The 24,795-nt window shown below is 40.3% G+C and overlaps 1 pseudogene; it reads left to right on the top strand.

The window, feature by feature from the left end:
* Positions 1 to 366: 366 nt before the first annotated feature.
* Positions 367 to 24,795, top strand: LOC127438897 (transmembrane 6 superfamily member 2-like; annotated as a pseudogene).

The following is a 24,795-nucleotide window of genomic DNA, read 5'->3' as shown; positions in this document are numbered from 1 at the left end:
AGTGATACTTTTCCCCCCTTTGAACAGGCTGATATTCTGGTAGTTGCAATGATTACTGATCTCACAGCATCATTTCTACTCAACCCACATGGAATTCGCATCCCAGATTCATGCAAGGAGCTGTTTGTGAACATGGAAAAATGGTTTGACCCAACTTTTGATTATGACTGTACTGCACAAACAAAAAGATTACTTAGTTTGCGTGCGTGGGAATGAGCCATACAAACGCCCTATTGGGTGGAAACGTACAGTATTGCTTTAAAAGTCCTGGATAAGTACTCCGATGGAAATGCCTGGTTGGGCCTGAATGGATAGAGAAATAACTCAGTGGATGGTGAGTGGCCCGTCTCCTATCATGGAACCAGCATGATCAGTGCTAAAGCCATCATTGAATCCAGTTACAAAGCAGGCCCAAGAGATAGGTATGGAAAAGGGATTTATTCAACGTATGATGTAAATGAGGCTGCTCGTTACAGCAAGGCATTTACATATAAAAAGACCGGAAAGACTTATAAAGTCCTGCTGCAGAACAGTATCAATCCAAATCTAAGGAAAGTGTGTGCCAGGAAAGATTAGTGGCTGATTAAGATTCTTGATGGCACTCCAGATGAAGAGAGAGAGAGATTTTGGAGAAGTCAGTTCGCCCTTATGGAATTCTGCTGAAAGAGGAGTGAGGGAGGAATTCTTACAACCATCTGACTGCCATATTATTTTTTGTTTGGTGTGTGGTCAGTTAATGTTTGTGGGATTATAGTATTTATAAATGATATTATTATTCCTGTTAATTGCTCTGTTAGACTCAATCAGTTAAAAAGGTTTTGCCTTTGGAGTTTCATAAGCCTTTACATTATTATGTGAGACATACAAATCAGTTCATTAAAATTGTTAGACAAAACAACGACTTCTGTACATTTATATTTCTTTTGCATACAGTCTATGTGCTGGTTGCAATGTGGTGCTGCTATTCCTGTGTGTTATTATCAGTATTGGTATTTAACATCTGTTGATAGTCTGTTTAAAAAAAGGAGACATGTATCAGTCAGTTAACCGTATTCCTTAGATGTTCACTTTATTTTGATGGTCCCTAGGTAACTATAGATGAACAGTTGATGCAACATTAAAGTAAAGTGACTCTGTACTGATAGGAAATGCATATGCAACAAACAGTCAGTAGAGCATTTCCAAAAAACCTTTGGGTAACTAAAGGTGAAATAAGAAAATGAGCAGGTAAGCAAAGAAAGGTAAGTAGGTTATTAATAAAGATCTATATACAGGCTACTGAAGTCTACTGAATGTTTGTTGAAACATTGTTTACTAGCTATAGCAAGTCAGTTGATAAGTCACTTATAGTAAGTTGAATATCAAGTGTTACCTCATGTTTTACTAAAAAGAGAAAAGACTCTTTTATCAGGCAACAGGAAGTGGTGTAATTATGAAAATTTACTGATAAACCTTTGGTCTTCGATTTCATAAAATAATTATCAGAACAAAATTAACCAGTTATTAACCAGTTACCAGCATTTAAAAATAATGTTTTTACCCAGGAACAATTGAAAGGGATTTTGTTCCTGTTTTCGGTTACATTCTGCTAAAAAAATAAACATTTGTTTTCGTTCCTAGAATCATTCTTTTTTAGTCCCTGGTCGCCACAACTAAAATCCATTGAGAAAGAAATGCGTGCTAACATCCTTGATTTACTACCTGACATAATATTTACACAATAAAGGTTGGCTACGCATGCATAAGCTACATAAATTACATATACAGTACCTGTGCTTACCATTTTCAGCGAGACGGTTCAGTTAGTATCTGAGAGCACATCATGTCCATCCGTGGTTTATTACCCGACACAATAGTCATAAATCACCCTCCAGGCCCCCACTGTCAATAAACATAAACAGAGCTTGTTTTGATATGAGTATATGGAAAACGTGGCTTTGCTCTGTGTTTTTGCTGGTCATTGAAGTGTTGGTTCCTCAACCGTGACATTAACGCTCGTGCATTAATGCGGCCCTGCCCATACTATATGCTGGTATTTAAATATGGGTGCAAATAGAATCTGAAACTATTTGCACCAGGGTGCAATTAGTATCTACCATTATTTGCACCAGGGTTTGGGTGCAAATAATATTTGCCACTATTTGCACTGGGGTGTAAATTGCATATACCTGTATTTGCACCAGGGTGCAAATAGCATCTGCCTTTTTTCAGGTGGGGCCAATGATTCTCCCCAAATTCTGCATGTAAGAATAATTAATATGTTAATTATGGGTTATAGGTAATTATAGATTAAGAATAGGTCTTACAATAATTTAGTATCTCTAGCAAATGTTTGTAACCCAGCAATTTGTCATATAATTTTTTGAAAGCCTTTTATCCCCAAAGCAGCTCACAAGTACATTCCTGGGCTTACACAGTATCACACAAACACACAGAAGTCTCTTGTCCTGTCGCTGCTTTGGCAGAGCTTTCCTTTTTTGGCACACATGCCTTTGACAAATTAGACCAAAAGTAAACATGATTATGTAAATGTATGACAAAATCAAATTATGTACTTTTCCAAAAGCGCCTTTATTTGGCTTGATTCTTCTTCTACAATGATGTGGCCCTCCCAGGTTTACAGTATTGTAAACTGGGTTATGAACAATTTCTGAAGAGGGTGTTCTCGGTAAGCAGAACTTTATTTTAGCCTGAAATACAGTAGACCTGTACAATATTTATTTACTTGCAAAGTCCTTGAGACTTTGAGGTGGAATTGCATATTTACTTACACTGGCGGATGTGACAGATTTTGCTGTTTCAGAAGGAAATTGGTACTTTAATTCACCAAAGTGGCATTCAACTGATCACAAAATATAGTCAGTACATTACTGATGATAAAAACAGCACCATCACTATTTGAAAAACGTCATTAAAACTAAACAGGCACCATTTACAGCAGCCATCACTCGAACACCTTATCCTTGAGTAATCTTGCTAAATTGCAAATTTGGTACTAGAAAATCACTTGCCATTATATCAAACACTGCTGAAAGCTATTTGGTTCATTAAATGAAGCTTAACATTGTCTTTGTGTTTGTTTTTGAGTTGCCACAGTATGCAATAGACTGGCATGTCTTAAGGTCAATATTAGGACAAAAATGGCAAAAAAGAAACAGCTTTCTCTAGAAACTCATCAGTCAATCATTGTTTTGAGGAATGAAGACTATACAATGCTTGAAATTACCAAAAAACTGAAGATTTCACACAAAGGTGTACACTACAGTCTTCAAAGACAAAAGACAACTGTCCCTAACAAGGACAGAAAGAGATGTGGAAGGTCAGATGTACAACTAACAAGAGGATAAGTACATCAGAGTCTCTTGAGAAATAGACACCTCACATGTCCTCAGCTGACAGCTTCATTGAATTCTACCCGCTCAACACCAGTTTCATGTACAACAGTAAAGAGAAGACTCAGGGGTGCAGGCCTTATGGGAAGAATTGCAAAGAAAAAGCCACTTTTGAAACAGAAAAACAAAAAGAAAATGTTAGAGTGGGCAAAGAAACACAGACATTGGACAACAGATAATTGGAAAAGAGTGTTATGGATCTTAACCCCATTGAGCTTTTGTGGGATCAGCTAGACTGTAAGGTGCGTGAGAAGTGCCCGACAAGACCGCCACATCTATGGCAAGTGCTACAGGAAGCATGGGGTGAAATGTCACCTGAGTATCTGGACAAACTGACAGCTAGAATGCCAAGGATCTGCAAAGTTGTCATTTACATTTATGCATTTGGCAGACGCTTTTATCCAAAGCGACTTACAGTGCACTTATTACAGGGACAATACCCCTGGAGCAACCTGGAGTTAAGTGTCTTGCTCAAGGACAATCAGCAACCTTCTGATTACTAGCTATGTGCTTTAGCCCACTATGCCACCACCACTCATTGCTGCATGTGGAGGAATTTATGATGAGATCTCTTTGAAGAAGTTTAAGAAGTTCTGAACATTTTTTTCAAATTGTAATAGTATTTTTTCACGTTATTAATGTCCTGACTATACATTGTGATCAGCTGAATGCCAATTTCTTTCCATAAGAGCAAAATCTGTACATTATTCCAAACCTTTGGCCACCAGTGTATATAATATTGATATATACTATTTAAGTTTTCGTATAGGGTATATTTTACATAGATCTTGCTCTAAGAATTTCTAACAACTTGCAGAGTCTCAACTGTGGATAACTGTGAACTGAATAACTGATTTACTGTAGTTTTATTTTTCCAGCAGAACATCATGGCACAAGAAATGTGTGTTTTTCTGTTTTCTCTGATGGCTCTTGGCATCCTTTATAATATGAACAATGTTCCTGCTTGTCAAGAGTGAGTATTCTTGTAATTTATTTGGCTATTATAAATTATGTTTAAAATGAACATTTATGTAACATAAATCTTTCTACATGAGGGCACTGAACATAATACTCTTGGATTTGATTCCTAAGGAATGCATGGAAACAATACGTGTACTGTGAATGCAGAATATGTACTGTGTGTCATTCTGGATGAAAATGTTTGCTAAATACATAAATGTAAATGGTACTTGTATTGACCTTTACTCTTGCTTAAAAAAGGATACATTTTCATAAGCAGCATTTGAAAAGCAAAGGTACACTGAAGTCCCCAAAAATTTGACTTTACTCAATATATTGAGTAAACTTGTTCCTTCAGCTGAATTGAGTAATGGCATTTTTAAAACTTGTGTAATTAAGTTCACTTAACTTGGTTCATAGGGAATGAAATTAACTATTTCAGTTAAGGTAACTAGATGCAAGTAGACTTAACTCAGATGTGCTATTTAAATATTGTTGTTTCTACTTAATAATTCTAGTTGAATTGACTCAAATTTAGATCACAGCTCAAATTATTAAAAATATTATAACCAATTCAAGGTCAATCATCAAATAAACTTTATTCTCCACAGAAATGCATATATACCTGTACTTTAGTTGCACAAGGTGAACTGAGATAGAGTTAAAAGGGTCCAACTTGACACAGATCACCATAATGGTGTCATCACATGATACAACTATTTGCAATAAAACAACTTATTACACGGCTCTCTGGAATACTTGATTCTGATTGGTCAATGGCGCCATCCAGCAGTGAGATATTGCTCTGTAACAACCACACATCCAGGGATTAAAACGTATCAGACTGCTCATCCTGGTCCTGCGAGCCGTTTGTCCTGTTTCTCGGCTCACTGTGCGATCTCTACAAGTAAGCTAATAAAATAATTTAAACTCAAATCAATGTTTCATGTGAATTCATTTATTTATTTGGCAAGTAGTCTTGTAATAGGCTGAATAATGAGGAGTCAGATGGCCATTTTTACAAAGTAAACACCAACAGAACTCAGATGCAAACCGGAGGTTGATTTAAGCTGTTCAGTGATTTATTTATTTTCAGATTACATAATTTCAGCACAAATCAATGTTTCATGTCCATTTATTTATTTATTTGGCAAGTAGTCTTGTAATAGGCTGAATATTGAGGAGTCAGACAGTAATTTTCACAAAATAAACACAAAACAGAACTCTGACACAAACCGGAGGTTGATTCCAGCTGTTCAGCGATTTCTTTCTTCTCAAATTACATAATTTTAATGCAAATTACCATGGTAGTAACATGGTATTCTTTGAAGTACTATGAAGCACCATGCAACTACAGAATAGTGCATAGTTGTATATCAAAGTACCATGGTATTACCATCAGATAAAATCAGAAATCACATTGTTATTGCCCAGATGTGCTCTCTCTCTCTCTCTCTCTCTCTCTCTCTCTCTCTCTCTCACACACACACACAATTTGCCTCTTATCAAAAGCTTCCAGTACATACAGAAATACAACAGCTAGACACAGAATTACAGGATAAGATGAATCCAGTATACTGTATGTATGCAGTTTTGATACAGAAATGTGCATTTAAATGGGTTTGTAGATGTAGTAATATAAATATAAAAAAATAAAAATGTTCAATTTTTAAAAAATTGTGATTTTTCATATTGAATACGTGCTTTTGTAGAGGTAGTAGTATTAATATAAAAAATAAAATGTAAAAATAGTGATTTTACATGTTGATCACGTGTTTGTAGAGGTAGCATGTCTAAATATGAATTTGAATAAGTTTGTTTTTACGTGCACATACGTATAGCACCAACTGTATACTTGTATACTGTATTGCCCTAAACTGTAATATACTGGACCACAGCTTTGATAAACGTCATGTGAATACGTCTTTTAGGCTTTGTCTATTACAGTATGCACTATGCATCTGCGGTTGAAAAAAATGAAACAGTTTAAATATTGCAAGCTACTTTTACAGTGTAACTTGTAGTGTAACTTGCTACTTTTTCTGAAGTGTAGCTTTTAGCTTAGCTTAACTAATTTTTCTGTTGAGTAGTTGGTAGCTTAGCTAGATACATTTTTTTGTGTAGCTTGCCCAACACCGTGTTTAATTAGGACAACTTGATTTTCCCAGTAATGACAACATTAGGGTCTACAGTGTACTTTTCTGCAGATATTACACAGACTTGTGCATGCTGAAGTTTGTTTTGTTTCTACTTCTCTTCCACATGAGGGCAGTGAAAGATTGTAGTATTGTTGACTGAGTAATGGTTTCGCATTAAACTATGGCATTTTGGCTATCTGTATGATTACTAATTAAATTACAAACTGAAAAAAAGTGACATCATTCCAGCCATTTTCATGATGTAACAAATGAAATCCAGTACAAGCAAAGAAGATTATAGCCTATACCACACTTGGCAGATGGAAGCATTTGTGTACATATCTCTCTCTAACCTTTTCAAAAAAAAAACAAAACAAAAAAAAAAAAACAACTTTTGAACAGAAAGTGATGACATTTGTATGCCTATAAATTTGGGATTTCAATTTTCCCATATTGTTAGGCTGAAGGTCACGGGTAAAAGCTAATCAGCATCTTTCTTGCCACCAAGAGATTGGCTCATTTGTATGATCAAAACCGTATTTATCAAAGTATTTTAATATCTCCATGCCAACATTTATTCATATACAATTCTAAGAAGCCACAGTCTTGTCTAGAGGCTGTATCAACTCTCATGTTCAAAATAAGAAGTGTATACTGTCTGAATGGCTCCTCTTTGTTGCTGGCACTCTTGGTGTTGGAATAATTACAGTTTGCCAACCCATTCATCTCTGTTCACTAATTCAAGACAAGGAAGAGCATGCTCACATACACATAGGTTGGGAGTAATTGGGGGAAAAACAATGTGGAAAAAGTAATCAGAAAACTTTTATGCTGAAAACGTTAAGCATGCTGCTAAAAAAACAGCTTAAACTAGCCTAAGCTTGTTTGGTGGACTTAGCTGGTCTCCCAACCTGATCTTTGCTGGTAAATTGCATTATTGATAATGGTGTGTCTACTCCACTAAGTATTGTAATGTGTTTCTGTTGTGATTTAAGCAAAAGGAAAAGTTAATATGGTAATTTTTTATTTCTGTTTGTCATTTTTCTACATGCAGGCCAGTGGTTATTCTGAATTCTAGAACTTTTTGCAGAATATAACCATAAACGGGTTTTCCTTTCAATTGTTCCGGAATGATTTCGGCATTACTTTTAAATTCAGGTAAATGGACACTCATTAAAACACTCCCAATTTATATTAGGTGTAATTAATACTGTATAACATAAAAAAAAAAAACAACAACAACATACAATACAATGTATTAATTGTGTAACTACATATTGTTCTCCAAAATTCTCACAAGATTCACATCTGTTGCTACTGAGGTTGAGGTTCGGATAGGTTTAAGAGTAGGGGTATGGTTAGGGGTAAGGGTTTAGGATAAGGATTAGGTTAGGGTTACATGCTGATTTTTACGCACATTTGCCGGGTTAGTGGGTGTTAATTTCCACCCCTATGTACATAATAAGTACATTGTATCAAATGATTAAGTACATAGTAGTTTAAGACACCTTATATAAAGTGGGTCCAATTATTGTGAAACATGACACATTATTAACACATTTTGACTGAGAAGGCCTTACTCTGTGATACAGTTCGGTGGCTTATTACAGCTAAAGAGCCAAGTGCAATGAGTGTGTGCTCCCTTCTGTTTTACACCAATGTTGGTTAAAGTTGGTATTTCTAAAAAATCCAATTCATGTTTTATTTGTAAAACTTTTTTACTTAGTGCACCTTTAAAGCAGTATAAATTTGATTCAGGACTATTTTAGTTTCAGAAGAACATGATCTGTGCATGCACTCTATGTGGGTACACCAAGGTTTAAAAAAAATTATTTGGCCCATATAAGGTGACATTTAGTCCAAACGCAACACACTCCTGTGCGTGCATGAGAGAGAGATTTATTCATTGATTTAGATGGCCTGTTGTATATTTTAAATGTTTTAGTTATTTTTTTGGGACATATTTGAAATATATAGAATACATTTATTATTTTTTATTTATTTTTTATAAGTAGGATACTGTATACTAAGCTTTTATGATTTCTATGCTAATCAATCCCTCACACAGAAAAATTGGATTACTTATTTTTACTTATTTTTGGTGAGGCAAGTCACTTACTTTGGGCTTGTTTTTCCATTCTAACCAGGTCGCTTGTTTCTCTTGGGAGATCTGGCAACACTGCGACTTTTATATCGCCAACCCTTAGCACAGAGTACTAAAAAGAATGTTAAAAACTCGGTTACCATTTGTAAAAGATGGCTGTGGAACACTGCCTGTAAACGGAACAAAAAAATACAGTTTTTGCTTAGAATGAACCGAAATGAAAACAACCCGATCTCATGTGAAGTTGTATAAATGAATTCATAAGAATTGAAGACATGCAAATACCCTGATGTGTAATGCAGAAGTAAACAAAAGTTACGTGTGTCAGATGTTGTGTACATGCTTATTAATTTGATGCCCTAACTAACCCTAACTAATCTAAATCGAACCATAGAGTGGAGTCTGTGAGTATGATGTGAAGTGTAAAGAGTATGTTGTGTACAGGGCCGTAGCTAGTGGGGTAAAAGGTGGAAACATTTCTAGGGGCCCAAAAGTAGGGGGGGCACCACACATTCAAATATGTATCTTTTTAATAGGTAAGGGGCCAAGAGCAATATTCAGTCAGGGGGCCCAGAATTACTTCCTACGGCCCTGGTTGTGTATGATGGAAGAAAGTAATTGTCGGGTTTTAGAAGGAGACGAGGTAGAGTCAACTTATTTGCTGTTGTAAAATTCGATTTCACACGATTTCATATAATATAGCCAACTCGTACGAATCCATATGATTTCTCTTTGAAAGTGTGTTGCATAAAACAGTTTTTAATCCCTGCTCAAAAAAATATTCCACTTTCTAGGTCACTCACATCGGAATGAATTCCTCACTTTTTTCATTCATTAAAGGTACATTCAGTAATTTTTGAAGTATGGCTTACACTGAAACCTAGTGGCCTGGATGCTGCATCATTCAAACACAGTCATTTTCAGTTACAAATGCCATTGTAGAAATTCACTATGCACAGTAAACCAGGATTAATTGAATCCAGTAATTAAAGTGTCCAATAACAGGGCAGTTACTGAGATTTAGTGAGCAGTATTCAACTGGTCATGTGAAGTTAACATGGATGCCCCCATGAGGCACCCCTGCCCCATGTAGAATAAAAGAGCTTTAATAAGTTTACTGATATGACTGAACTATTCATCTCACATGAGTGGTCATGATTTTATACATACTGTATGTTCAAAATTACTATTAATTTCATTAGAAATAAACTTTTTTAAATGAGGAAAAAAAATTAGTGAGTGCACCTTTAAATTTGAACGCAAATAAACCTCATAGGGATCATTATAAAAACCAAGACTGGCATTTTATTGGCACAAGTCAGTTAAACTATTGTCAGTCAGACAGGTAATCTCTGTTTTCCCAGCCTTGCTGATTAAACGGGTCTGCATTGCGGAGAAAGGGATACGAGCCGTCACTATCAGACTCTGAGGATTGTAAGCAGCTTTTTGAGCCAACAAATCTACGAGGCTGTCAGTTAGATATGCATAGATGCAGGCAGAATGGCAGTTTACATTATCTAGTCTGGCAATCCAACCATGAAATTGGATACAAGAAAAGTATTTGCACAAATGTCTTACAATAACATGCCTTTCTTTACTTTTACACTTCCAGTTTCTTTCACTTTAAAGGAATGTTCCAGGATATGTTTAATCGACCAAATTTGTGGCATAATCTGGATTAAAAATGATTTCGACTCGTCCCGCGTTTATTTAACCCTCCTACGGTATTTAAAAATGGCACCTCCCTTTGGTATTCACAGCCATTTTTGACCAGAAGGGTCAGATGTGTAACCCCATTTTTTTTTGTGATGATGATGATAATGATACCATTTCTTCTTCCATGAAGTAAGAACAATAAAATTATGTATTTCTTTTGGGATTTTATGATATTTTGATCTAATTTACATTTACATCTCTAAAGTTTACCATTAATTTGCAAATACAAATAAGCAAATTTTTGAAAAAAATAAAAATTCAGAACCTACACTTGTGTATATACGTTGAAACATGAAGAAAATATAAGAATGTGACATAAATCGGTGGCAGGTTGATGCCATCTGGTGAACAAAATATAAATAACATGACTATGTCATGCCAGTAACAGCAAGATGGCTTTGTCAAGCCAACATACAATTTGGCTTTATCAGCTGTTATTTAAGTTGGTATTCACTAAAAATCACCATTTCATCTTAACCTCCATCTAGTCTTGCATCTAGTCTACGTCTGCCTCCAGATTAAGAAGTAGTACGTCAACGTCATCAACACCAAAACGACATTGGTTTTCATGTGTGCATTAGCTGAACACGACCCGCTAATCTTGAATGCTGGGCAAATATTACACAAGCTTTGGGGGAAGGCAAGAGAGTGAATAATTATTTCAGTCTGTTCCTCACACAATCATACAATATCGCTTCAGAGGACTTGGAATATAGCAATAAAAAATTACTTTTATGTTGCCTTTTTTGGTGTTTTTTGTCCTTTTTGGAGCTGTTTGGAACAGTTGTTGTATGGCAAGAGCTGCATAAAGACTCTTTAAAAATGTCTCCTATTGTGTTCCTCAGAAGCAAAAAAAAATAAATAAATAAAAATAAAACAGTAAACAGGTTTACATTGACATGAGGGTCAGTAAATATTGACAGAATTTTCATTTTTGGGTGAACTGTTATTTTAAGGTCACACTATCTTAGAAGAATACAACATGAAATATGAGTCAGTTCTTGCTGTTATGTTTAAAAGGTGGTGGTTGTTTCTGTCCGTGTCAAATTAGTGTGTCCTATCATGACAGGCAACAATACCGCACATTGGGGCTCTTTTGAGCTGGATCACTGTGTGCCAACATGATAGTGTTTGTACCAGGAATAGTGGTTGGTGAGTCAATATAACATCATGGTTACTGGTGTAACCTCCGTTCCCTGATGGAGGGAACGAGACGTTGGTGTCGATGTAGTGACACTAGGGGTCACTCTTGGGAGCCCGAGACACCTCTGGTCTTTGATAAAAGGCCAATGAAAATTGGCGAGTGGTATTTGCATGCCACTCCCCTGAACATACGGGTATAAAAGGAGCTGGTATGCAACCACTCATTCAGGTTTTATGCTGAGGAGCCGATATAAGGTCCGGCCATTTCAGCGGGTAGTTCAGCGTTGTGGCAGGGGGGACCAACGTCTCGTTCCCTCCATCAGGGAACGGAGGTTACACCAGTAACCATGACGTTCCCTATCTGTCACTCACTCGACGTTGGTGTCGATGTAGTGACACTAGGGTTCCCTATACAAAACGCCACAAGGCTGAACGGTGTTACGTGAACTGGCGGTGTGCGGTGGGCAGACTTGCTGTGTGCCTCATAGCCAGCACACCAGGTCGACACGTAACCTCCCCCAACACAGTTATGAGGGTCGAACGGCCCTTTTTGGGGACAAGTCGACTACCCTAAAATAGAGACAGGCTTAACCCAGTCGTGGCCTCTTTCCCCTTCTCTTTTTCCACTCCCTAAAAAAGAAGGGGGATTATCCGACTGGGCCACCAGGTCTAGTCGGGGGGTGTCCCTCCCAAGGGGAGGACACCGCGGAGACCACACCTTGCCCCAAGAGAGGGGGGATATTTAAGTGGAAGAATACATCACATGGTCTTTCCAACCATGTGGAGAGCCTTCAAGGTAGATCCTGCCCAATGGGGGAGGAGTTACTACAACATGGAGACTGGGGCAGAGGGGCTCTGCCCAAGGAAGACGCAGTTTGCCAGCTCGGAAATGAATTAGCGGAAGATATAGATCGCATGGGGTTAGCCTTACAGGGAACCGCCACATGCGGAGCACCTACCCCAGAACCGGGCTCTTAGTTAGCGCGTGTACTGGGCCGGCAGCGAGTCTCTCCGAAAACTCGACTGCCACAGGGCTCGGAGGAAGTCAACCAGGGAACAACTTTTGTGAACACTACTGGGAATTAACAGTGCACGTCTTCAGCTCAAAAGGAGGTGGAAGGCGCTATGTGCAAGCGATACACCCGGCCGGCTATCCAGGGCTTATCCGCTTGTTGCGTGCCACTACCTGGGACGAAACCGGTTCCACCCGGAGGTTGTAGAACCTTGCAAAGGTGTTGGGTGTTGCCCAGCCCGCTGCTCTGCAAATGTCTGTTAGAGAGGCACCTCTGGCCAGGGCCCAAGAAGCTGCTACACCACGGGTAGCATGGGCTCGTAGCCCTACCGGGGGCAGCATGTTTTGGGTGAGATATGAAATAGTTATGGCGTCAACGAGCCAGAGGGCGATCCTCTGCTTGGAGACAGCGCTTCCTTTCCGCTGTGCACCAAAAGCAGACAAAGAGCTGCTCAGAGATTCTAAAGCTCTGTGTGCGATCCAAATAGATGCGTAAAGCACACACCGGACACAGCGACGACAGGGCTGGGTCTGCCTCCTCCTGGGGCAGCACTTGCAGGTTCACCACCTAGTCCCTAAAGGGGTGGTGGGAACCTTGGGCACATAGCCCGGTCAGGGTCTCAAGATCACGTGAGAGTAACCTAGACCGAACTCCAGGCACGTTTCGCTGACAAAGAACGCTTGCAGGTCACCTACCCTCTTGATGGAAGTGAGCGCAGTCAGGAGGGCAGTCTTCAAGGAGAGTGCCTTAAGCTCGGCTGACTGCAAGGCTCAAAGGGGGTTCTCTGTAGACCCTGAGAATTACAGAGGTCCGCTGTGGGAACAAGGCACAGCCTGGAGGGATTCAGCCTCCTGGTGCCTCTTAGGAACCTGATGATCAGATCATGCTTCCCTAAGGACTTACTGTTGACTGTGTCGTGGTGTGCTGCTATGGCAGCAATATACACCTTCAAGGTGGAAGGGGACAGCCTCCCTTCCAACCTCTCTTGCAGGAAGGAAAGCACTGATCTGACTGTGCATCTCTGGGGGTCTTCCCGATGGGAAGAACACCATTTAGCGAACAGACGCCACTTAAAAGGCATACAGGCGCCTCGTAGAGGGAGCCCTAGCCTGAGTGAACGTGTCTACCATCGCAGGTGGGAGATAGCTTAGGTCTTCCACGTCCCGTCCAGGGGCCAGACATGGAGATTCCAGAGGTCTGGGCGCAGGTGCCGGATGGTGCCCCTTCCCTGAGAAAGAAGGTCCTTCCTCAGGGGAATTTGCCCGGGGGGAGCTGTCGCGAGGAGTGTGAGGTCCGAGCACTACGTCTGGGCGGGCCAGTAGGGTGCTTACCAGGATGACCTTCTCCTCGTCCTCCCTGACTTTGCACAGGGTCTGTGCAAGCAGGCTCACTGGGGGAAAATGCATATTTGCGAATGCCAGGGGACCAGCTGTGTGCCAGCGCGTCTATGCCGAGGAAGGCCTCAGTCAGGGCGTACCAGAGCGGGCAGTGGGAAGGATACTTGGGAGGCGAACAGGTGCACCTGTGCCTGTCGAATCGACTCCAAATCAGCTGGACCACCTGAAGGTGGAGTCTCCACTCTCCCTTGAGGGTAACCTGTTGTGACGGCGCGTCCGCCGAAGTGTTGAGGTTGCCCGGGATGTGAGTGGATTGCAGCGACTTGAGGTGCTGCTGACTCCGTTGGAGGAGACGGCGGGCGAGTTGTGACATACAGCGGGAGCGCAGACCGCCTTGGCGGTTGACATATGCTACCGCTGCCGTGCTGTCTGTCCGAACTAGCACGTGCTTGCCCTGGATCAATGGCCGGAACCTCCGCAGGGAGAGCAGAATTGCCAGTAACTCGAGGCAATTGATGTGCCAACACAGCCCCAGCACAGACCTGTCCAGAGGCCGGCGGCTGCGTGCCCGTTGCCAACAGCGCCCCAGCCCTTTTTGGAGGTGTCTGTCATGACCACGACATGCCTGGAGACCATTTCTAGGGGAACACCTGCTCGTAGAAACGAGAGGTCGGTCCAAGGGCTGAAAAGACGGTGACAGACTGACGTAATGGCCACGCGGTGTGTCCCGTGGCACCATGCCCATCTCGGGACTCGAGTCTGAAGCCAGTGCTGAAGCGGCCTCATATGCATCAACCCGAGTGGGGTGGCCACCGCCGAGGATGCCATATGCCCCAGGAGCCTCTGAAAAAGTTTCAGTGGAACCGCTTTTTTCTGTTTGAACGCCTTCAAACAGGCCAGCACCGACTGGGCGCGCTCGTTCATAAGGCGCGCCGTCAAGGAGACTGAGTCCAACTCCAAACCGAGAAAAGAGATGCTCTGAACCGGGAGGAGCTTGCTCTTTTCTCAGTTAACCCGAAGCCCTAGTCGGCTGAGGTGTGAGAGCACCAGGTCCCTGTGTGTGCATAACACGTCTCGAGAGTGAGCTAAGATTAGCCACCTCCCTTAACGGGGCAAGGGCAGCCTCTGCGATCTTTGTAAAGACGCGAGGAGACAGGGACAGGCCGAAAGGGAGGACTTTGTACCTATACGCCTGACCCTCGAACGTGAACCGCAGGAAGGGTCTGTGTCGAGGAAGGATCGAGACGTGAAAGTACGCATCCTTCGAGTCTACCGCCACGAACCAATCTTGATGCCGGACGCTCGCTAGAATGCGTCTTCGCGTCAGCATCTTGAATGGGAGTCTGTGTAAAGCCCGGTTCAGTACTCGCAGGTCCAATATTGGCCGCAACCCACCGCCTTTTTTCGGTACAGTGAAGTAGGGGCTGTAAAACCCTTTCTTCATCTCGGCTGGAGGGACAGGTTCTATCGCGTCCTTCCGTAGGACGGTAGCGATCTCCGTGCAAGGTAGCAGTGTTTTCGTCTTTCACCAAGGTGAAGTGGACACCGCTGAACCTGGGCGGATGCCCGGCGAAGTGAATCGCGCAGCCGTGTCAGACGGTCCGGACCAGCCCTCGTGATGGATTGGAAGGCGCAAGCCATGCGTCCAAGTTCCGTGCAAGGGGGACCAAAGGGACAACGTCATCGGATGTACCCGCAGGTGGGGCCTCGCGGCGGGGCGGAGCTCGAGGTGCCACACCACGTCGTGGCCGTGCTGAGTCCGAGGACATAGAAGCACTTACCTGGCTCCTTGTGACCACCCCCGGAACAGCCTGGGACGGGGGAGGAAGAGGCCTGTCCTCATGACCCGTGGAGACTGTCACATCGGGGGCAGATTTGTGCCACAGCTGGGCGCTCAGGGCGGGAGACCGCCGCTGGAGTGCCAACCTGCCAAATGGAGTGGTGGACGGTGGTCGTGATGCCAGCCGTACACACCGGATACGTGACCCAGGGAACAAGGAAACCACTCTTGCTGAGCTCTTGAGTACTGCAGCCACTTGGGCATGCAGCGCAATTAAATGCAAAAGGTAACAAAAAGATGAAGATCTGCTTACCAGCTCCAGAGCAGCGGGTTTCGTTGTCCCTGGGTCGCCCATCTCAAGGGCGCTTTGAAGCCTTTCACGGGTTCTGGGCGGCCACGAGATGGGTGGCGTCTGCTTCCTGCGGTGGGCTCCACGCCGGGGCCAGGCCAAAGGGGCGGGCTGCGGCGGAGCCGGTGCAGTCACTGCAGGGGGACGCCCTTGGCGATGAGTAGATGGGGTGCGGGATCTTGAGCCGCGCCGGAGCAGGATATGCCGGCTAGCATCCATCTACTGCTCTACCATCGAGAACTGCTGGGCAAAGTCCTCGACGGTGTTGCCGAATAGGCCCGCCTGTGAACTGGGGACAGATAGGGAACCAGGGAATGCTTTTGCAGCATCTAGGCAGCAATTCTTCTTCTTCTTTCGGCTGCTCCCATTAGGGGACTCCACAGCGGACCATCCGTGATCCGCATATTTGACTTGGCACAGGTTTTACGCCAGATGCCCTTCCTGATGCAACCCCCAGTGGCTGGGGGACTCTCACTCACACCTACAGGGCAATTTAGAGTCTCCAATTCACGTAACCTGCATGTTTTTGGACTTGTGGGGGAAACCGGAGCATCCGGAGGAAACCCACGCGAACACAGGGAAAACATGCAAACAAAGTGTCTAGGCAGCACATTCTACCAAAAAATTATTTTTGTAGCAAAACAATAATTATAAAAGACACTTCTTGAATGCATTTTCTTTTCCTATGGCATATTTATTTGCAGGTAAATATGGTTCAGAGATCCATCCTGCCTTCTGGCTCAACATGTCCTTCTTGCTAGTGCCCATATGGGTGATGGTGTCTCTTTTCTCTAGACCATGGGATATGCCTCTTGTGGGTACATCCAAGGTGAAGAATCAAAATTTCACCACTGACCTGGTTTTCCTTCACAGTATCAAATATGTTTGTTAGTCCATTGATGCTGGTGTTCATCAGGCAGAATGTGAGCAGAAAAAAGCCCTAATCTGGTACCCCCTTGATCTGCTGTTTGTGATTTACCAATTAGCTGCCATGGGTTTCACTATCTTTAAGAGGACTGGTAAATTCAGACTTTGTGGTTACCATAACTTGTTTTGGCTATGTTTTGGATGTTGTCTGGTGCACAATATAGGATACTGGTGTGCTGGTGCCCCCACCAGGCTTCTTAAATAACTTAACCAGAAAGACTTCCATGGTCATCCATGGAGGTCTAAGCTTATCTTGTCAGCTGGATATGCTTGGTTATGAGCTCAAAACCTACTATAAAGTGTACTGTACTCTCTGCATGCAGGCAGTTCTTGATTGCCCTCTGGAAATCCTCAAGAAATATCTGACTGAGAATGAACCATACTTGAAGGAGCCTGTTGGGTTCGCCAAAGTTATGGCGAGTGCATATTCAAATAACCTGTCGCAGAGTACTAACCTAAAGCTCTCAAAGTAATCACATTCATTCAGTTTCAGACAAATGCATTCAGGCAAGTGCCTAGGGCAAACCCCCAAGCATATTCTGCTTCTTAATATCTTAAGCTTTATAGTATTAAACTTCTTTAAATTAATGTACCGCAGTGTTGGGGAAGCTACTTTGAAACTGTAGCTTTTCAAACTACAAGCTATTCATACTTTAAAGTAGTTAAATTACAGTCAAGTATTTAAAAAAGTAGTTAGCTACACTACAATCTACTAACAAGACGTAGCTAACAACATTGAAGCTATTTAAAGGAATATTCCAGGTCCAATACAAGTTAAGCTCAATCGACAGCATTTGTGGCATAATGTTGATTAACACAAAAAATAATTTTGACTCAAATATCGACGTTACAGTGAGACACTTACAACGGAAGTGAATGGGGCCAATTTTTGGAGGGTTTAAAGGCAGAAATGTGAAGCTTACATTTTTATAAAAGCACTTACAGTAATTCATCTGTTAAAATTGGTGTATTATTTGAGATGTAACATTGTTTAAATCATTGTTTTTATGGTCGTTTTAGGGCTTGCAGCGTTATGTTGTCAAGGTCAAGAAGTTGTCAAATTGGTATAACTTTATACAGAAAAGGTTAGTAAGTGATTTTATCACACTATAAATATGATTACGTCTTGCGGCTATACTTTTGGAACAGTCAGTATTTTAACATTTACGGATTGGCCCCATTCACTTCCACTGTAAGTGCCTCACTGTAAACGTGATTTTTGCTTTATATTTTTTATTTTATTTTTTTATAAAGAAAAGAAGGGACGAGCCTGGGTAGCTCAGAGAGTAAAGAAGCTGACTACCACCCCTGGAGTTGTGAGTTCGAATCCAGGGCATGCTGAGTGACTCCAGCCAGGTCTCCTAAGCAACCAAATTGGCCCAGTTGCTAGGGAGGGTAGAGTCACATGGGGTAAACTCCTCGTGGTCTCTATAATGTGTGGTTCTCGCCCTTGGAGGGGCACGTGGTGAGTTGTGCGTGGGCCTCCACACGAGCCACGTCTCTGCGGTAATGCGCTCAACAAGCCACGTGATAAGATGTGTGGATTGATGTTCTCAGACGTGGAAACAACTGAGATTCATCCTCCGCCACCCGGATTGAAACGAGTCACTACGCCACCATGAGGACCTAGAGCGCATTTGGAATTGGGCATTCCAAATTGAAATAAATAAATAAATAAATAAATAAATAAATAAAAAGAAGGGACAAGTTGAAATGTATCTTTTAATTATAATCAGACTTCCTAATTCTACAAATAAGAGACAGGACATTAGGAAAGTGTTTTCATCAGTATGTTTATATGCACTTTAAAAGATCGATTTCAGTTGGACTAAAACAATTCATATGCGCAAATTACGTGACATGAAAAACAGCGTTGTATCGTTTGGTCACCGCTACTTGGAAAACGTAGCATGCTAATGAGTTTTCATGCTACTGAAAATGTAGTAAAGTTAGTAGAGTCACTACTTTTAGTTTAATTAGTTACTGCCCAACACTACTGTACCGTATGCTACTGAACAGGCATTACTCATCATTATCACTCAGTAATTGGAATTCCAGCCCTGGGTGACTTATTGTCACCTTGGTTAGTCAAAGAATATCTTTCCCCCCTGTCACAACCTACAGTGACGGTGCCTTTGTGTTTTTTGTTTGGATTGGGGTCTTAGTTTGGTCAATAGGTTATCCAAAGTCCTTGTTCTAGCCAGAGCCCAGGCACAATGGCGGCCCATCGATCAGGCTGGAGATGTGCTGTGAGATCTTGATAAGCTAATCTCACACATGAGTCCTGGCTGAGCCCCTCCATCAACTCTCAACAAGGAGAGAGTGTCAGAGAGTGTGTGACGAGTGGTAATGTGTTTAATAAGACATGAGGTTACACCAACACGTATGTCTGTACAGAGCACAGAGCCACAGTTCGATCACATAATGTGTGCGCTCATAGATGCAAGAGTGTTTGCGAGAATATTTATGCTTACTGGGTGAGGTTCTGGAGAATTCAGAATTTATTGCTAATGACTTTAAAATTTTGATTCAATTCCTGAAATTGAATTGGATTTGAATCAAGGTAGCAAACTGGATTCAGAGGTGTAATTCAAATTTGAATATAATGAATGTTCCATTATACATTAATACATGCAAACATTATACATGTTAATATGATTTTGATAAAATCGCTTACTAACATTATTTTGCCAATATCAGAACTTTGTTGGTATGGTGACGTAAAGCTGGTAAACCTTGTAATCTGGTAAACACCGTAAATCCCTGATTTTCTGACATTAAGATCATGTTAACGCTTGTAATGTTTATGTCTTGTGGCTATACTTTTGAAACTGTGTGTATTTTATTGTTTCTGGACTGGCCCTATTCACTTTCATTGTGTGCCTCACTGTAACCATGAATTTTGCTTTATTTTTATTTTTTTGTGGTAATCAACATTATGCCACAAATGCTGTCGATTAAGCTTAACTTATATTGAACATTCCTTTAAGGAAATAGAGTTCAAAGGGAATGAAATTCAATGAAATGTAGATTTTAATTCATTTCAGTTACACTTAAACATGTTGGGTTACACAAAACTGAAACATTAGATGTTATTTATATGTTCATATAATTCACTATATTTTATAATCAATAGATTCATAATTTGATATCAATGTATATTTTATAAAGTTATCTGAAAACTATGTGATGTGCTTTTCTGGTGCTGTTTGTCAAAATTAAAATGTATTTTGATGACAGTGTTAATTTTTTGACTTATGCCTAACAAATTAGTTTAAAAAAATCTTTATATCAGGGCATCATTTAAATTAGTTTCTCGATTGCTTAAACACATTTCTTGAAATTATGCCTCCTTTTCTTGAAACACAAATCCATAAACAAAAACCAAACTTTGCCCTCAAAAACACACACTACAACATAGTCTTACACACTGGTGAGAAATTCAAAACAATACTACAAAAACCCGGTAATAAGTTATGTTGCTTGTGGTTCTCCCCCTCAAAAACCTTTTCACATGATGAACCCAAAAGACACAAATGTATACATTTGCAAATTTTTTATTCCTTAATGTACTGTACAGTACAATACACCAAACAACAACAAAAAAATTATTCTGACCCAGCATCCCGTCTTTGGTCTGGGACAAGCCAGAGAATCTCGTCAACATCACAGGCTATATTGGGCCTAGGCAGGCAGCGGGGGTAAAATCCTCTCGCATGCCTGATCCAACCCTGGCACACATCAACTGAAATGTCTAGGCAGGCTTCTTCCATGGCCTGGAGGAGGTGAACATGGATGTGAGGTTCTCGGTCATACACTTTCCACCGCCATGCCGAAAATAACTCCTCTATCAGGTTTAGAAAGGGAGAGTATGCAGGCAGAAAGATGTTGGAAAACCTTGGGTTATTGGTAAACCAGTCACGAACCAGAGCAGTGCGATGGAAGCTGATGTTATCCCAAACAACAATGTAATGAGGCTGCTCTGGTTGTGCTGGCTCCCTCATAGTCATACCATGGACAAGGACATGGTCAACTAGAGTGGCATGAATTTCATCCGAGACTGCTTGTCTCCTTGCCCTTCCCCTTCTTCCTTGTCGTCGTCGTCGTCGTCGTCGTCGTCCTCCTCCTCCACCTCCACCTCTCTGGTGTCCTCGACCTCTTCTTTCACATCTCTCTGGATCCATTGTTCCAAAACTGAATGAACTGACTCGGGCCCTTTTATCTATCTATTGAAGGTTCTGATTGGTGTGTGATCAATTTTGACTCTTAGTGTTTCCACCTGGGTAATTGTGTGCTAATTGAGCTCAAGCTGTGCTGAGTTGAATGAACAATATTGAATGCTAGTGCTTTCTAAATGACCACATGGTGTAGGCAATGAGAAATGAAGGGATTTGTGTGTAGAGTTTTGCAGTGACAATTCAATAAATCTGACTCATGTGTCAAAACAGGGGAATAGTGTTTATAGTTTAGGGAAATTAGTGTGCATTTTGAAAAATGCCGTTATGGTTTTGAAATTTTAGTTCAAAAGCCTGGTTATAGTGTTTAAGCAATCGAGAAAAACTGTAATAGGGAACAATATAAATTATAAATAAATTGTAATTGTAATCATTTTAAATTAATATATAATTATGAATTATAAAAATAAAAAAATTACATTAATGATGAATTAATAGGCATAATAGGCATTATTATAAATAAACAGGCATAATTCATCAAAATTATTCAAATAATTTTTCATGGTTTGTCGCAAAACTTGTGTTAGACTACTGAAATTTGTCTGTTGTGTAATTGTGTTGCAATTTCTTTGAATTGCAATAGAGTAAATTGATCTGTCTGCCATTCTCATTTAAATTCAAATTCTATATCCTGTAGGACGTGGCCAATTCAATTTAAATTCCAAATCATTAAAGGGTTAGATCAACCAAAAATGAAAATTCTCTCATGATTTACTCATCTTTAAGCCATCCCAAATGTGTTTGACTTTCCTTCTTCAGCAGAACCGAAATGAAGAATTTTATAAGCCAATTTCAGCTCTGTTTGTCCATACAATGCAAGTAAATGGGTGCCATCAGGCTGCTGGCTGTTTGATGTCCAAAAGTCATATTTAGGCAGCATACAAGTAATCCACACGACTCCAGTTGATCAATGAATGTCTTCTGAAGCAAATCGATAGGTTTGTGTAAGAAACAAATTGATGATTAAAATGTTTTAACATTAAATCGTTGCTTCCGGCCAACGCTGAATTGCTGTTTGAAATGACCTAACTCTTGTGTGATGTTTGTTCCTCTGTTGTAAACAAAGTGCACGCTTCCGACTTCTCGCGTGGACGCGCCATAGCGCTTACATCACTGATGCGTCGACTGCTGGCAGGAAGCGATTTTTTTTTAATTAATAAAGTTTTAATTATCTATTTATTTTTCACAAACGTATCGATTCAATTCAGAAGACATTATTTGATCGACTGGAGTCATGTGGATTACTTTTATGCTGCCTAAATATACCTTTTGGACCATCAAACAGCCAGCAGCCTGATGGCACCCATTTACTTGCATTGTATGGACAAACAGAGCTGAAATCTGCTTATAAAAATCTTCACTTTGGTTCTACTGAAGAAGGAAAGACATACACATCTTGGCTGGCTTAAAGGTAAGTAAATCATGAGAGGATTTTTATTTTTGGGTTAACTAACCCTTAAAATGAAGTGGAGCCAATTCTTAAATTCTAAATTTTGTGCAATCCTGGTACTGAGTTCAAGTGCGAGTGAAACTTTTATATTTACCACAGAATTTCTCCTTTAAAAACATCAAGCCATGTGTGCCAGGCCCTCTCCTTATTCATTAAGATTCATCAACGGCTCAGTCAAGTATATAAGTAATTCTCCAAAGTTAAATCATGATTCCATTACCGTGCAAACATGACTTTCACACCTCGGTGTAACTCACTATGAAAGTCACTATGTTTCATTTGCAAAACAAACAGCCACTGTTTAGTCCCTAATCATGGGTGATACGTCCATATGTTTGTGCTTTTGATTATACCACAATAATGTGTGAATGATGAGGGGAACCCTATACATTCAACCCGATCTGTATTCAGATGGAGTACATGAGCTGCAACAGCAATGGTGCCCTTGAGAACAGAGTCGGACCACATTCACTTGCCATCAAAGCACTGGTGTGTAGTGGCAGTGCTGGTACTGTTGACACACAGGTAGAAATAATACTTGTATTGTGATGTTGTATATGCTACAGATGTTGCTCCTCTTATTCCATGCACTTCCAGTGTCAGGCTCGTTTGCATATGGGTTGTGTACACCTGGCTACACCTGGAAGCTGGATTGGACGGTATATTTTGCAGGTGCAATTTTACAGGTGAGGCACTGAAAATTTACAAAAAAAATCCAATATTGTTTCAAATCTGTACTGTGCATTTGTGAGATCTTGCAATTTGAAGCACTGCAGATGCTGAAGAGCAAAAAATCATAAATGAACTCTGCAATTTTGCTAAGCAACATATATTAAAAGATATTAGAAATTATTTTATATAATTTTTTATTATATATAAAATATAATTTATATAATTTCTAATTAATATAATACTATAAATACAATCATATATTGCATAGAGGAAATTAAGCCTAGATTTAGTACCATTTAGACTTTTTGCATTGTAGATCTAGACCTGTGAACTCTTTTCACTGATAAACAGTAAAACCAGCTTGTCTGAAAAACTGAGCCATTTAAATCTTACACAAAGAGACACAAGTTGATTGGCTACCTGATTGTATGTCAAAGAACCAATAAGCTTTCAACATGCGAGCCAGTTGGATTAACATGTCATGTGAGTGAGCCGATTGGCTAACAGATAACAAGCTCAAGAACCTATCAACTTGCGCAACTTAGACAACGCTGAACTTGGGTCATTTATTATGACACTTTTTACCTATTCTCATTACTGCAATGAAAATAAATATTCTCATTTCTGGAATGCAAACAACAACAAAACAATTATAAATTCTGAAATGTTTAAAGTAGAATCATGATAGCATTTGATGTACTGTATTTAATAAAAAAAGAATCATAATAGAGTATTTTTTACTGTCATAAAATATAAATATACTGTATTAAAGTAAAGATATTTTAATGAGAATCATCACTGAGAATAATGGAAATTACAAAGAAAAAAAAACAGCAAAAAAAAAAAAAAAAAAAAAACTAAAATATCTGAACACATTATTGTAATGGGATCTTTTGGGGGGGAAACATGCTTAATTGTCAGGAAAATAATATCACAATGCAAAAAATTGTAATGGTCCTTTAAAAAGGCTTTATTTCCTTTAATCAAAATATAATTTTTTCTTTTGATATAGAGGTGAAAAATCACCAGAAAATGTTTCATAAGACAATTTTCATGATATTCACCTAGAGATTCACATATACGGATGCTATAGAAAGAGACCATCAAACAGTACCATGATCAAAGCCCCTGGTCTGATCAAGCTTGTCTAGCACTCCTTTAACTCTCAGTATGAGGCCTGAGCAGTCAGCATTTCTAATCAAATACTTCCAGCAGAACAGGACTTCACTGTACTTCACTCTCTGTGAGCTTGGTTGTAGATCTCAGACTCTAGAGATTACTGAACGCAACACCACCTCAAAGCTAAAAGGATGTCACTGCAGCCTATTCATTTCTACTCACCCATTAGCAGGGGTACCTGATAATACATTTCAAGGTCTTGACTTTATCCTTATTGTGTCCCCTTCATTTAACTTTATAAAAGTGTAACATAAAACTAGATTTTTTTTTTTTTTTCGAAATGTGTTACTTTACATGCTGAAGTTTAATACTTAGAACTAAAAACAATACTAAGCATCCGACATCTCTGTCTGATCCACCACAACAGTGCCAGTGGTCACATTTCTTCAAACAAACATGA

The sequence above is a fragment of the Myxocyprinus asiaticus genome, chromosome 50 (genome assembly GCF_019703515.2).
Source record: "Myxocyprinus asiaticus isolate MX2 ecotype Aquarium Trade chromosome 50, UBuf_Myxa_2, whole genome shotgun sequence".
Taxonomy (NCBI): Eukaryota; Metazoa; Chordata; class Actinopteri; order Cypriniformes; family Catostomidae; genus Myxocyprinus; species Myxocyprinus asiaticus.
This window is presented reverse-complemented; position numbering and strand designations above follow the sequence as displayed.